The sequence below is a fragment of the Anabrus simplex genome, chromosome 2 (assembly GCF_040414725.1).
Source record: "Anabrus simplex isolate iqAnaSimp1 chromosome 2, ASM4041472v1, whole genome shotgun sequence".
NCBI lineage: Eukaryota > Metazoa > Arthropoda > Insecta > Orthoptera > Tettigoniidae > Anabrus > Anabrus simplex.
Genome location: NC_090266.1, coordinates 1,173,508,563 through 1,173,521,937, shown reverse-complemented (window position 1 = coordinate 1,173,521,937; position 13,375 = coordinate 1,173,508,563). Strand labels below are relative to the sequence as shown.

The window sequence follows — 13,375 nt, the reverse complement described above, 5'->3', positions numbered from 1 at the left end:
TTGGATAACGTTCAAGTCTTCGGTTTAGAAACATGTCAAGATGATAGCTGTGAAGTTAGCGTCGCTCTCTTTTTCAAAATTCCGCCCCTCACACTTGTCAAAAGCACGTCGTGTATGGCTAAGCCCCGTTAAGATGACAGTTCTGAGGTTAGCGTCGTTCTCTTTTTCAAAATTCCGCGCCTCACACTTTTCAAAAGCACGTGGTGTGTGGCTAAGTCTCGTCAAGATGACAGCTGTGAGCATAGAGTCGTTCTCTCTTCAAAATTCCGCGCATCATAACTACTAAAAGCACGTGGTGTGTAGCTAAGTCCCGTCAATATGACAGTTGTGAGGTTAGGGTTGTTCACTTATTCAAATTCCGCGCCTCACACCTGCTAAAAGCACGTGGGGTGTGGCTGAGTCCCGTCAAGATTACAGTAGTGAGGTTAGGGTCTTCCTCTTTTTCAAAATTCCGCGCCTCACACCTGTCAAAACACGAGCACGTAGTCAAAAGTGAGATTAGAAATTGTCACGATGGCGGCTGTGAGGCTAGGGTCGCCCAGGTATTCAATTTCTGCGACCAACACGTGCTTATGTTTGTAAATAAAAGCACGTGGTCTTGTTTGTAAACAATAGCACGAGGTACTAGGTGTCAATGACCTTGCCAGGGGTCAAGAACGTCGTGCGAAAATGCTGATTCAGCTCCCACTGCTTTAAAACATACATCGTGCCACTACTATAGTGGCTTCGAACACCACTGTCGTCAGCCCTGAAGATGGTTTTCCGTGGTTTACCATTTTCACATCGGACAAATGCTGGGGCTGTACCTTAATTAAGGCCACGGCTACTTCCTTTCCAGTCCCAACGTCACCGTAAGACCTATCTGCGCCGGTGCGCCCTAAAGCAACTTGTAAAAAAAATTCTACTTCCAACGCCATTACAAACACCCTACCACATAATGTGCCGAACACCACGATATTCAGAACTATTATCGAGGTGTATTAGCCTCTTCGTCTCGTCTACACAAGATGAATCCAACCCTGCAATTTTACCGTGTACTTTTCGAACACCCAGTATGTTATACTAAGTTCATTTTTTTTCTACCATACAGATTTACTGTATATTTCAAGTTATAAATAAGCTACAAAGAATGTACAATGAAGTGAAGGCTTAACTGACTGAGTATTCCACTCTGACTTCCAGAGTATCCGGTCACTTTAGTCTTAATACACGACATCATTTTCATACAAAATATCACACTTTCAACTACCAAAGAAACATGCAATAGTGGAACTCTCTCCACATAGCATTGGCGACAGAAAAGGCTGTAAACCCAGGCTTAATCCACAAGTAGTGTCAATCCCTAGTAATTGGGAAAGGTCAGAAAGAAGGAGTAACAATAATATAGTCCAGTGAATGTATTGGGGCTGATTACGTTTGACCCCTTAACATAATCGTTATCACGTCAGTTATAATGTCCAGGAAAAGTTATCTGTCTTAAGATGACGCGTCACAGAGAATGTGGGTATCAAAATTACCAGTGGTCTGACTTCTTATACTGACGATGTCAGACTGGTCTCTAACCACAAAATGTCACCTTTCAATGCAATAGTCCTTCAGGCAAGTAAACTGACTACTGCAATGTCATATCCGAGAGATAAGGAATAAGAGACAATGAATGTAGCGGAACTTACTACAGCAATACCTTAGATAATTATGGTAGTGATCAGTGATTACATATTGTCGCGAACACCTATTGATGTCATTTTACACAGTGATCTTATTTTGAAATAAAAGTATGTCTAAGCAAGATGTTTTATCTCGATAACATTGACAGATACCACTACTACTACTACTACTACAATAATTGACTGGGGTCGCCGGTTTATTTGTATCTGACCTAATTTTACGACCAGATGCCCTTTCTGACACCTACACCATGTGGAAGGTTGTATTCACAATTTCGTGTGTTTGTGGCAGTTTGTAGTACTGCGTGTTGTATGTAGATGAAGAGATGCGCATTAAGATTTACACAAACACTCGGCCTCAGAGCAAGAGGAATTATTCATACGCAGTTAAAATTCTCGGCTCGGCCGGGAATCGAACGTGAGGTACTCTAAGCCGAAGGCCAGAACACTGAGCATTCAGCTAAGGGGCCGGACAGGCAATTGTGTACTTTTTTCTGTTTTTAATCACGATAAAACCCCTACTTGTACACAGAAGTCACCTGAAAGCTAGAGAAAATCGTTTATTTGTTCAAGTAATTGCCGTTAATCCATTTTGAGACATCTTTAGTAAATCAGCCACCAGTACCTTGAAAGAAATCTACCAATCAATTTTGAGAGAGTTATACTTAATTTGAGGTTGCCTTGAGGCAAGGCGCCTCAGAACTTGAAATTAGTTATACGTGCATTTGTCAGGGAGTATGGAAGAAAGTTTCAAAAATAATCCCAGGAAACCCAACAGCGTTAAAATTCGAATATCGATTATGAACGGAATGATGCATTTATCAAACTATCGCTCTTCCCTCTGAGCAACAACTACAGCTTTAGGCAATATGAAATATCCACACTACACGACTACCGAGGAATCCAGTTCTGTGTAGAGCCCGAAAGAAAAAGGAAGAATTGTGACAAAAATTATTGTTTGGATTATAGCTGTCAATCACTACTGATCTGCATTTAGGGCAGTCGCCCAAGTGGCAGATTCCCTATCTGTTGTTTTCCTAGCCTTTTCATAAATGACTGCAAAGAAATTGGAAATGTATTGAACATCTCCCTCGGTAAGTTATTCCAATCCCTAACTCCCCTTCCTACAAATGAATATTTGCCCTACTGTGTCCATTTGAATTCCAACGTTATCTTCACATTGTCATATTTCCTACTTTTAAAGACATCACTCAAACTTATTCGTCTACTAATGTGATTCCACGCCATATCTCCACTCTCCACTAAGAGCCACTCAGCACATACCAATTAGTCGAGCAGCTCGTCTCCTCCCCCCCCCCCCCCCGTCTTCTCAGCCCAAACTTCGCAACATTTCTGTAAAGCTACTCTTTTGTCGGAAATCACCCGGAACAAATCGAGCTGCTTTTCTTTGGATTTCTTCCAGTTCTTGAATCAAGTAACCCCTGGTGAGGGTCCCATACACTGGAGCCATGCTCTAATTGGGGTCTTGCCAGAGACTTGCATGCCCACTCCTTTACATCCTTACTTCAACCCCTAAATACCCTCATAACCATGAGAAGAGATATGTACACTTTATTTACAATCCCATTTGTGTGATTGCCCCAGTGAAGATCTTTCCTTATACTGTAGTAACACCTAGATGCTTACAATGATCCCCAAAAGGAACTTCCATCCCATCAACGCAGTAATTAAAACTGAGGAGACTAATCACGATGTACACTCGTTAACGCACGAATTCCGGGTAGAAAAGGAAACGGGTAACGTTTGGGCGTAGATTTTGGCCAGCCCTGAAGATGAAGGAGAAGTAACCAAGGCAACGTCACCTGTGTTCGTCTTCCAGGAGATGTGGCTTGCGATGTTGCGCGCTCAGAGGTCACTCCCAACACCATTTTTTTCGGGAATTAAGATGTTTGTATGGTTAAACATTCCGGCTATACTGGCTTTCCCTAATCAAAGAAAACAACTCTGTAATTTAATTGTGAAGAAGTGTGCACGATGTAATCCTGCCCCAATATATGGCCTTTAAGTGTTTGATCAGCGCTGACAATAACTCCATAGCAACGGTTTTTCAAACATCCTTGCGGCTCTGATTATCATAATTATTTAATGCCAGGTTATTTTTACTTTGGTTGAGGATAAAATTATTTTAATAATAACACACCCTATGAGAAATAAAATCACCAGTTATTTAAAATTCAACGGCTTCATAAAGGTGAAAACAAAAGACTGACTACTTAGCACGTTTTACCCTGTGAATAACTTATGGACCTGTAGTGTATTTTCGGCAATATAGAACAGTATACACAGCACCTCGACCCATTCGAATACCAATCATGATCAGTCTCACATAATTCAGCATTTCCACATTGCTAAAATAACGGAGTTTCATACAGACGGTAAAATGCTTCTGTAGTCTGTAACTGTTATACGTTTCCATCTGCCATCTCTCTCTTCACAGTCTGTGCGCAGGGGAAAGGGGTGTGGGAAAACCTGGACACAGCCGACCGTATGAAAAGTGCATGAACAAGTCATAACTCCGCAAGGAATGGAAGTTTGAAATAACAACCCCTCCTATTTCAAGTGAATAGAGTGTACATGCGTTACATACCTACCACTTCCTACACATCATCCACCATGCCTTATACATCAGAGGTGACGAAGGGCCGCATTGTAGGCATGTGGGAATGTGGTCATCCGATGTCAAATATTGCTGAAGCGGTCGGTCACTCAGAAGACACAGTTCGATTTTGGATAAGGAGATACCACGAAGAGGGCACGGAGGGCCTTAAAACTCGCAAGAATCGGGGCAACCTAAGAAGACAACTAGGGAGCAAGACGAGCTATATTAGAAGCCAGAAAAGAAAATCCTTTCCTTCCAGCTACAGTGCTCACTAGAAACCTAGGCCTGCTGGTGAGTGCATTGTCCGCCGCCGTCTTCATGCTGCTGGCATCCATCACCGAAGACCTGCCAGAAAGGGAGTCCTTACATATGTCTGCCTCCAGTATCTTCCAGCGCCACAAGACTTCTGGAGTCTGTTATATTGTGGGATGAGAAGGTTTTCTTATCAAATGCCGATGGTAGGCTATCACTGTGGCGACCCAACAAGACGCGCTACTCTCCTCAACATGTTGTTACCAAAGCACGGAGAGGAAGAATCAGCGTGGGCTTTTGGGGATGGATGAGCGCCACTGGATTAGGAGAATCAGCGGAAGTCTCATTTAGGATGGACTCCGAAGAATACACTCGGATTCTAGATGAGTGTGTGCTTCCTACTGTCCAAGTTCTCTACCCCACGGAGGATATGCCTACCATCCATCTAGTCCACGATAACAGCAGTGTGCATACATCACACACCACCAGAACGTGGTTGTTAGAACACCCGGAAGTGTCTGCACTGGACCGGGCTAAGTCACCTGATCTTAATTCCATAGAACATATATGAACGGTGATGGCTAGAGAGTGGGAGTCACGACAAGAACGCATAACTGAAGCTCTCAAGAATCATGTTCTCTAAGTCTGGGACAGCATCAGGGGACGCCGTCGCATCTTCCATTCCTCGAAGACTCAACAAAATTTTGGACAATGACTGGGGACGTCCTATTAATAAAGTAATGAGGAACCCTTCAGTTTCAATTCTCCCCAGATTAGTTTGATTTAATTATTTGAATGGCTATAATTTTGTTTATGGAAAACTAGTGCATTGTTTACGATTATACTCTACTTCTCATTTTATAAAGATGTAATTATCTTCGAGCGCAGGAAGCGTTCACTTTATTTTCTTACAAAATACGCTCCTTTGTTTCTTTCGAGACAGTTTATTATGATATGAGAATATCTCGTTTTCTTTATTACAACTCACCAAACAAACTTTTTTGGATTGTGAAGGATATTAACAAGTTTTTGTAAATGGAAGCATTGTCTCTGTCCTTTGCTTTTGTATGTCATTTGTCCCATTTAATTTCTCTCCGATTTCCATAAATATATTAAAAAAACGAATATTATAATATCAGTAAATGAGTAGGTCCTAGGTTTCTAATGGAACTGTTAACTTCTTGCATCTTAATTTTTTGCGTTCAAATTTTATATCCGTGCATATTTTAGTGCAAAATACATTAATTCTTCGTTTGACGCTGTTTGCAAGAGTATTAAAGTAGTTAAATTTAATATGACCTATATTGATGAAAATAAGGACCCTTCTTTCGTAGAGTGGTTGAGCGCGGTGCCAGTTGATAATGAAGTCATAGTCAATACTACTAACATTTCAGCCTGTCTTCGCACACAAGTATTACAATGAAACTGGAGAAAATGAGTTGACATACACAGCAAGTCTGTTGCCTTGAAGGAGCCGTGTAGTTCCAGCCCTTATTCTCCCTCTCTTCCAGTGGCGCATACTGAGTGCTACCAAGGCTGTCAGTGAAGCCCAAAGATCTATTGAGAATGATGGAAGTCTAAAGCACATTATAATGTAAGCATCTGACACATCGTTCCAATTACAAAACTTGAAAGCAGCGAGAAAAAACGTCGCACGTATTTCTGAGAGTTAGACATCGGAGACTGATATTGCAGCCCAGACTCTCGTACCTCTCCTCTTGACTCGACATGCGCGGCTTGATGCTGTATATCGGATAGGAGCGCGGCCCGGGGGAGTAGGTGTGCTAGGCTTCGATCCGTCAGATCGCTGCTGCTAACTATCAACAATGGATTACTCATCGTTTATACTTCACCTCATACTTCTGACTTAATTACATAGATAACAGAGTGGTGATATTTCACTCCCGTTTACTTCTACATCGTTGTAGGAAGTATGCGACCGAGCTCGATAGCTGCAGTCGCTTAAGTGCGGCCAGTATCCAGTATTCGGGAGATAGTAGGTTCGAACCCCACTGTCGGCAGCCCTGAAAATGGTTTTCCGTGGTTTCCCATTTTCACACCAGGCAAATGCTGGGGCTGTACCTTAATTACGGCCACGGCCGCTTCCTTCCCACTCCTAGCCCTTTCCTGTCCCATCGTCGCCGTAAGACCTATCTGTGTCGGTGCGACGTAAAACAACTAGAAAAAAAAGGAAGTATGCGAAGATCTCCAAAAGGCAGAAGTATTCAGTCAGCAATATGTAGAGGTTATTGGTTATAAGGATAATGTCCAGACAGAGGAACTGACTAATACTAAAGAATTATTAAAATTAACCTATGATAACAATGACATTTACAGTAAGATACAAAAGTTGAAAACCATAAGAGCAGCTGGAATTGATAAGATTTCTGGGGATATACTAAAGACAATGGGTTGGGATATAGTACCATATCTGAAGTACTTATATGATTATTGTTTGGTTGAAGGAGCTATACCAAATTAATGGAGAGTTGCTATAGCAGCCCATGTGTATAAAGGAAAGGGTAATAGACAAAGCTGAAAATTACAGGCCAGTAAATTTGACATGCGTTGCATGTAAGCTTTGGGAAGACATTTTTTTCTGATTATATTAGATATATTTGTGAAATTAAGAACTGGTTCGATAGAAGGCAGTTTGGTTTTAGGAAAAGTTATTCCACTGAAGCTTAACTTTTAGTATTCCAGCAAGATATATTAGATATTTTTGATTCAGGAGGTCAAATGGATTGTATCGCGATTGACCTGTCTAAAGCATTTGATAGGGTGGATCATGGGAGGCTACTGGCAAAAATGAGAGCAATTGGACTAGACAAAAGAGTGACTGAAAGGGGTGCTATATTTCTAGAAAATAGATCTCAGAGTATTAGAGTAGGCGAAGATTTATCTGACCCTGTAATAAGAGGGGAATTCCTCAAGGCAGTATTATTGGACCTTCATGTTTTCTTATGCATATAAATGATATGAGTAAAGAAGCGGAGTCAGAGGTAAGGCCTTTTGCGGATGATATTCTGTATAGAGTAATAAATAAGTTACAAGATTGTGAGCAACTGCAAAATGACCTCGATAATGTTGAGATGGACAGCAGGCAATGGTATGATGATAAACGGGGTTAAAAGTCAGGTTGTGAACTTCACAAATAGGAAACGTCCCCTCAGTTTTAATTACTGCATTGATGGGGTGAAAGTTCCTTTTGGCGATCACTAAGTATCTAGGTGTTAATGTAAGGAAAGATCTTCATTAGGGTAATCACATAAATGGGATTGTAAATAAAGGGTACAGATCTCTGCACATGGTTATGAGGGTGTTTAGGGGTTGTAGTAAGGATGTAAAGGAGAGGGCATAGAAGTAGAGTATGGCTTCAGTGTATGGGACCCTTACCAGGGTTACTTGATTCAAGAACTGGACAAAATCCAAAGACAAGCAGCTCGATTTGTTCTGGGTGATTTCCGACAAAAGAGTAGCGTTACAAAAATGTTGCAAAGTTTGGGCAGGGAAGAACTGGGAGAAAGAAGACGAGCTGCTCGACTAAGTGGTATGTTCCGAGCTGTCAGTGGAATGACATTAGTAGACGAATAAGTTTGAGTGGCGTCTTTAAAAGTAGGAAAGATCACAATATGAAGAGAAAGTTGGAATTCAAGAGGACAAATTAGGGCAAATTTTTATTTATAGGAAGGGGAGTTAAGGATTGGAATAATTTACCAAGGGAGATGTTCAATAAAATCCCAATTTCTTTTAAATCATTTAAGAAAAGGCTAGGAAAACAACAGATAGGGAATCTGCCGCCTGTCGACTGTCCTAAATGCAGATCAGTAGTGATTGATTGATTGACTGGATTGATTGATTGTCACTGCAAGGCTGCTGTTATAGGAGCAATATAGTTTTATTTTTATTGACAGATCTGCTAAAATGAAATGCAATCCTTCGGGTTTAGTGTTCTCTTTTGTTGGTTGGAATAGAACCCTTGATCATGGGTCGGACACCACCACTGATTTCCCGAGGAAACTAACCAGTGAACGATGGGTACGATCACTGTAAAATTCAACATTTTTATTTAGTAATAATAATAATAATAATAATAATAATAATAATAATAATAATAGTGCGTAACATCTGTATAGACTTGGTGGTGACCTAATGAGAATAAAATGAATGGCGAAGACGTCATAAACATCCAGTCCTCAAGCCAGGCGAATTAACAGTATGAGGGGGTTGATTCTAAAAATTGAACCGGGGTCATCGGATCAAAGGCAAGCATTCTATCCATTTAGCCACTAAGCCGGACTTTAATTTGCTAAACCTTAGGCTACCATCTGCACTGATCAGGGTTTGAGCATTGGCAGTAGCAGAAGCCAGGGCAATAGCTTGTGAATCAGCCTTGACAACACAGCAGGCTTCTCCGTTGGCTTGATTTTCAGTAAACCAACCATCGAAAAGGGGTAACCTAAGTCTAGTGGTAGCCCAGGTCTTGATCCCAGCATACGCCACTGCTCTCTTCACTGTCTAGCCAGGGGGACGTATGAGCAGGCGGAGAAGCAAGTACCTTCCCCTCCACGCGTGTTTCGTTCATGCTAGATATCCCGTACTTCTCTCACTCCACCCCCCTTCAATCTTCAGATGTGTGCATGTGTTACGCATCTAATGGATATGACCAATGAGAGAGAATATATGTAAACAGGTACTCTGTGGTTCTGAGGGCTGTACTGATTTCTTGCCTGAAATGAATATTTCTGGCCACGAGATACTAAAGATCTCGTAGTGTACATTGAGATCACCCGCAACAATCACGTTCTTTTCCATATTGTTTCCCACATAGTTGATTATCTAATCAAATAATTCCAAATCAGCGTCAGCACTACCCTCTCTCGGTCTGTACACTCCAAAGACATCAGGTTGCCTATTATCTTCAGAGATGAGCCTTACACCTAGAATTTAATGTTTGTGATCTGACTTTTTCGCAGCTTGCTAATCCTTCCTTCACTAGAATGAACATTCCCCCTCCTACCATTTCTATCTCTACGATACACACTCCAGTTCCGTGAGAAAATTTCTGCATCCATTTCTCAGCCATGACTCAACTCTTATTACAATATCTGGTAAGTATATACAGATACTCGAATAAGTATTCGTACAAATCATACTACGCGAGCTCGGGACGTACATGTGCGTAGATTTATGGGAAAATATCAAAACGTAATATAAAACACGGATTGCATAGTTTGGAATGTTATTTATTACTATCAAGAATTGCTTACAATATGAAGGTACGTCTGAACCACAAAAGACAACCCCATTCCCTCTAATGAATTACGCACGGAGAAAATATTCGTAAACCATATCCAGTCCGAGACGTTTGTTCACTTTTCAATACTTCGTCGGGTTCCCCTTTGCCTTTATTATTGCCTGCAGTCGTCGTGGGATAGAAGCAACTAAGTTCTCGGTAACCGATGACGCAATGTTGTTCCATACTTCTATGACAGCTTTTTTTTCCAAGTTGCTTTACGTCGCATCGACACAGATGGGTCTCATGGCGACGATGGGACAGGACAAGTCTAGGAGTGGGAAGAAAGCGTCCGTGGCCTTAATTAAGGTACACCACGGAAAACCATCTTCAGGGCTGCCGACAGTGGGATCGAACCAACTATCTCCGAATATTGGATACTGGCCGCACTTAAGCGACTGCAGCTATCGAGCTCGGTAGTATGACAGTTTGGGGATCATTCCTGTTGGATTTACCCTGGATCGTAATTTTCTGTCCAATATCTCACATACTTGCTCTATCGGATTGATGTCGGGGGACTGAGAGGGTGAAGGAAGATGCTTTGGCACATAGAAAAGTAACCACATTTTTGTACTTTGACCGATGTGTGTTTTGGATCATGAACATGAAATTATGTTCCAAACCAAGTTTCCTAGCACTGGGTATAATATGTGTTTTGAGAATATTTGAGAACATTTATGTAGCATTTGTGTTTGACTGTTCCACCTATAAAACACAAATTTCCAACACCAGCAGCACGCATGGCCCCTCCCGGAGAAGAACGGAGCCCCTCCATATTTGAATGTAGGAGTGAGATTTGTGGGGTCCAGCACCGTGTTCGGTTTTCGCCACACTAATCTTCTCCCAACGGAACCAAATACGTTGTATTTGCTTTCATCGATGAAAATCACACGCTTCCAAAATTCGTCCGTCTTATCCACATGTTTCAAAGCGAACTCTCGGCGTTTCTTGCGGTTCCTTTCACTAACAAAAATATTCTCCCGGGCACTCTACCATTATACCCTGCTGTTTTCAAGGAACTGTATTTCACACAGTATCCATACAAATCTTAACGCTCCGCTTCTCCAACTAGGCAGCAATGTGATGGGCACTAGTTTTCGGATCCTTTTTCACAGTTTGAACAATAAACGCCCTGTTCCTCTGGGACAGGACTTTGGGACGACCGCTTCTGGGCCTGTTCCGTACACTTTTATCCACACAATACCTGTCAATGACTGATTGAACTGTCGACCGAGGTCGACTGATTATTCCTGAAATCTCAGACAGGGACTTTGTTCATTGTGAAGCTTGATAATTATTTTCCGTTCCTCTTGTGTTTCGTGCCCTTTTCGCCCATTGCGCTTGTTTGGAGCTTGCACCAACGGCAGGCGTACACAGCGATTATACGTGGACTGCAGTATTCGCGTGCCACTACATGTACACGGCCCTGGGAAGGGCCCTGCATGTTACTGTCTCTTGGTGTACAATCGCGATCACAAGAATTCCGGGTGGCAAAGGAAACAGGTAACGTATGGGCGTAGATTTTGGCGAACTCTGAGGATGAAGAAACTTTTTTTTTTTTTGCTAGTTGCTTTACGTCGCAACGACACAGATAGGTATTATGGCGACGATGGGACAGGAAAGGGCTAGGGGTGGGAAGGAAACGGCCGTGGCCTTAATTAAGGTACAGCCCCAGCATTTGCCTGGTGTGAAAATAACCACGGAAAACCATTTTCAGGTCTGCTGACAGTGGGGTTCGAACCTACTATCTCCCGAATACTGGATACTGACCGCACTTAAGCGACTGCAACTATCGAGCTCGGTACAAGAAGTAACCAAGGCAACGTCACATGTGTTCGTCGTCCAGGAGGTGTGGCCTGTCCCGTTACTCACTCAGGTCACTACCAACACCATTTTCTCGGGAAATGATTAAGATGTTTCCATGGTTAAATATTCTGGCTATACTGGCTTCTCCTAATCCAAGAAAAATAATTAACTGTAATTTACTTGTGAAAAATGTGCACGATGTAATGCCGCCCCAATACGTGTGGCATTTAATTCTTTGATCAGCGCTGACAATAACTCCATAGGAATCGTTTTCATAATACCCTTGCTATTAACAAAGTAAAGAAGAACCATTCTTTCCGTTTTTCCCGAATTAGTTTCATCCATCATTTGAATTGCTAGAAAATAATTATTTTTGTGGAAAACTAGTGCACTGTTTAAGATTATACAAGTGAAATTATTTTCGTGTGCAGGAAGCGTTCATTTTATTTATTTACATTTTTCTTACAAAATGCACGCCTTTGTTTTTTAAGACATTTTACTGTGATATGAGAATATCTTATTTTTATTAAACCTACCTCTATTTTTTGGATTGTGAACGTCTGTCTGTTGGGTCATCAGCCCAGAGGCTGGTTGGATCCTCAAATAGCACCACCAAAGGCTATGCTAGTTATAGGGAAACTGCAAAAACCAATGGCAGAGCCCAAATGAGGCGTACTAGGCAAGATGAGGAGTGAGGTAGTTTGCCATTGCTTTCCTCACTGGATCAGAAGGTGCTACTGCAACACCACTGATCCTATGAGCAACACCTTTCATAACACTCAGACAATAGTTGTGCTTCAAATGTCATTACTCAGTACCATCCATACCCCAGCAGCTTCCATATTGTCACAGCCATGGATGAGACAGGGACTTCGGTGGAAGCTACACTTTGCTCTGGCCTGTGCCAAGAGACGGATATAAAAATACTGCATCCATCAAGAAATGGCAACAGGCGGGGATTGTGAATAATATTCTTCAATTACATGTCTTAAACGTAAACACTTTTTCTGTCTTGTATTTTTATACGTCATTTTATCCCATTTAATTTCTATCCCATTCCCCATAATTATATTAAGAAAAACGAATGGTATAACATTTCAGTAAAAGGGTAGGCCCTAAATCTTTATATGAAACAGTTACCTTCTTTCATCTTAATTTCTGTCCGACTCGTTGGCTGAATGGTCAGCGTACTGGCCTTCGGTTCAGAGGGCCCCGTGTTCGATTCCCGGCCGGGTCGGGGATTTTAACCTTAATTGGTTAATTCCAATGGCTCGGGGGCTGGGTGTGTGTGGCATATTCAGCATTAGAAATCATCCTAGGCAGGGCCTTCATCTTCACAGACACGCAGGTCGCCTAATAGGCCGTCTACGAGAAAAAGACCTGCACCGGACCTCTCCGGAGGCCATACGCCATTATTATCATCTTAATTTCTTGCCTTCAAATTTGATATCCGTGTATGTTTTAGTGCAAAGTATATTAATTCTTCTTTTGACAGTGTCTGCATGAGTATTAAAGTAGTTTAATTTAATAGGGCCAATATTGACGAAAATATGGGTCATTCTTTCTTACAATGGTTGAGCGCGATGATAATGGTGTCATGGTCGAGACCGCTATCTTTTCAGCCAGCCTTCGCACACAAGAACTGCAGAGAAACTGAAGAATTTGACCCTCAGTGAATTGATATACACAGTACGTATGTTGCCTTCAAGTACTCCCCTCATTCCCCTCTCTCAT

General features: G+C 41.8%; 1 protein-coding gene across 1 annotated transcript in view; it reads right to left on the bottom strand.

Moving 5' to 3' along the window:
• The window catches only part of Frl (formin-like protein), a 477,209-nt gene that overhangs the window by 200,114 nt on the left and 263,720 nt on the right, over nucleotides 1-13,375 (bottom strand). The window lies entirely within an intron of this gene.